Below are 3,084 nucleotides of genomic sequence, written 5' to 3'. Positions count from 1 at the left end.
TTTGAAGCACTTTAAAGCCCTTTGAAACTGCATTGATTTGGACTTCAACAATTTGGTTACCGTTGAAGTCGAATGAAGAGAAAAATCCTAAAATGTTTTGCTCAAAAAACTTAATTTATTTTCCACTGAAGAAAGAAAGACATGAACATCTTGGAATGGCATTGGGGTGAGTAAATTATCAGGAAATTTTAATTTTGAGGTGAACTAATCCTTTAATGATTTATTACAAAATGAAATCTGAATATGAGTGAGACATTAGTTTAATATAAAGTATTTAATGTAAATCCCCTCATGTACAGGAATAATTTGCTTCTGCATAAGTTTCGCTTTCTGCATTGTGAGTTTCTGTGCATCAAAACAAAACATGTAAAACCTGTAGAGTGACTTGTTCAGTGACATCAGCAAATATGTGCTGTTGTCATGTCATATAAATGAAGCAGTCAGTGCAAAAGCCTCGTAAGGTGTATCACTATAAGGTAAGGTGTATCATTTTTTAATATATAGCCCACAGTGTATGTGTTTTATTGATTTTGAACTGTTTACTTTTACAGAAATGGTAGATCAGTGCTCTACAGATTAACCCCTTTGTCTCACTCCAATCGTTTTGGAGGATCAGTTTTTCTCAGTTCTTTGTAATCAGTATCTGTAAATGTGTTTTAGCCAGTTCCTCTTGACCTGGCATATGTGGTTTATGAGGAACACAAATGTGTATTATGACATAGGTATTATTACAACGTAAGGTGGTTTATGAGGACACTTCCTGTAGCTTAAAAACATACTAAACTGTGTGTTTTTTAAAAAATAACAAACATTTCTTATTTAGTTTTCTGTTATGGGTAGGGTTAGTGTAAGGGGAGAGAATGTACAGTTTGAACAGTATAAAAACCCTTACACCTATATAGAGTCCCCATAAACCACATATGTCACATATGTGTGAGGCTGCTGTTTGGTCTTGGTCAAAACTGATTTGAATAAATTCAAATTTGTTAAACAAAGCTGAGAGTAGCCTACACTCTTAATTGTAGCTGAAACCCCCATCACCATTAGCCCAAATATTTAATAAATGAACATGTAAACTGCAGGGCATTTACAGAACTTTGTGAATAACAGGAGTTCCAATTCTGCAAATTTAAGAATGATGGAATTAACTGATTTAACTGAAGTCCTGAATGATGACAAACCGATTTATGTTGCTTCTTGGTTTTACATTTTGCATTTTTTCCTGTATAATGTTAAAAAAACATTATATTATAACATTTCTTGCATTACAATTGCACTGTTTTCTTTTCTAGCAGGATTGCAGGAACACGATGCGGACCCTGAAAAATGTGTCTGATCTGAAAGAGTCCAAGTTCGGTCAGCCTTTTCCCAGACACGGTCTGATATTGCTGTGGTGGTTTGCTCATGAAAGTGTTTTGATTGATTTGAACAGTCGTATGGTTGCACTCTGCAACCCTAAAAATGGAGATTTTGGTTTCCACCTATTCCATAACAGGGAGGGTCTTCTTCCTCCCTCTTCTCTTCCGTACTATGAGTTGGGCAACCTGAAAAAGACTGACTCACTGCCTGAATATGTCACTATGTATTACACAGGATATTCAGACAATAGCAACAAAGATCGCATTATTGTTTTATTTAACGTAAGGTGGAACCGATTTGACAGCATTTATGTGACACAGCACTCAGGTCAGTTCAATTTTGACCAGAATCACACTTACTGTATTAGCATTGAACTCATGAAGGACATTAAAGTTTTAGGCTGTGAGGAATTCCTCAGAGGACTCATCTGCACAAATCCACCCAATCCTTCTCAGTATGTGTCCATAGACTTATCTAGTGCATATCATCCTCCTGTCCCAACAAGACTGTCATACACACCTGAGCCACACACACCTCAGCCACGCACACCTCAGCCACGAACACCTCAGCCAGAGCAGAGTGAAACCGGTCAGAGTAAGAAATCCTGTGTGCTGATTTGCATCTGGATTTTACTGTTGCTCATTATCGCTGCGGTCATTTTATGCTTTAAATTTAGCCCTAAATAGTTTTCATCCATTTATGTTGTTATTCTAGGTCATTTTGAATCTGTATGTTGCAGTTTGTTTCCTTTGGGACAATTGCTTATTGGAATGAAAGAAAATAAAAACATTTACATGTTTATTATTATATAGAATAAAATACAATGTTGAGCATTGCATGTTTATCACTACATTCTTTTGAATGGTTCATTGCACTGATGTAAATAAATATCTAAGATTTAGAAGGACCGAGATTCAATATTAATATTGATTTTAATTTGAATATTGGGCGACACACTTCAATCAATGTCTTCGTTGTTTACGCCCTGATTTATAGTAATTTCGTTTCATAATTGTTGTGCTTATTCTTTGACATATACAAACAGAGAATGTATTAAAACTCCAAAAACCATTGACTTGTGTTTGTGTGATTTAGTTATTTTGAATGGCTACTTTTTCCAAAAAGAATCGATATGTTCCTTGAAATGAATCGCTACTTTTCCCAAATGAATCGCTACTTTTTCCAAATGAATAGATACTTTCCAAAAAAGAATCGATACTTTTCCCAAAAAGAATCTATACTTTTCCCAAAAAGAAAAATCGCTACTTTTCCCAAAATGAATCGCAACTCTTTCAAAAATGAATCAATATTTTTCCATAATGAATTGATACTTTAAAAAAATTAATCGATTCTTTTTCAGAATGAATCGCTACTTTTTCCAAAAAGAATTGCTATTTTTCCTAAAATGATTCGCTACTTTTCCGAAATGAATCGCTACTTTTTCAAAAATAAGTCGCTACTTTTTAAAAATGAATCGATACTTTTTCAAAAAAGAATGGTAACTTTTTCAAAAAGAATCGCTACTTTTTCTAAAATGAATCGCTTCTTCTCCTAAAATAAATCGATACTTTACCAAATTGATCGCTACTTTTTCTAAAATGAATCGCTACTTCTCCTAAAATGAATCGATACTTTCCAAAAATGAATCGATACTTTTTCTAAACTGAATCGTTACTTCTCCTATAATGAATTTATGCTTTCCTTAAAGTGAATCGCTACACTTTT

General features: G+C 34.0%; 1 long non-coding RNA gene across 1 annotated transcript; it reads left to right on the top strand.

The window, feature by feature from the left end:
• Window positions 1-425: 425 nt before the first annotated feature.
• Window positions 426-2,430, top strand: LOC143753566 (uncharacterized). Its single transcript, XR_013207767.1, has 2 exons — window positions 426-476; window positions 1,293-2,430. It is a non-coding gene; the product is annotated as an uncharacterized LOC143753566 (long non-coding RNA).
• Window positions 2,431-3,084: the final 654 nt, after the last annotated feature.

Source organism: Siphateles boraxobius, unplaced genomic scaffold, assembly GCF_051911475.1.
Source record: "Siphateles boraxobius isolate OS27281-9 unplaced genomic scaffold, OSU_SipBor_1 29, whole genome shotgun sequence".
Lineage (NCBI taxonomy): Eukaryota > Metazoa > Chordata > Actinopteri > Cypriniformes > Leuciscidae > Siphateles > Siphateles boraxobius.
Note: the sequence above shows the minus strand (reverse complement) of the source record. Positions and strands in the feature narration are given on the sequence as shown.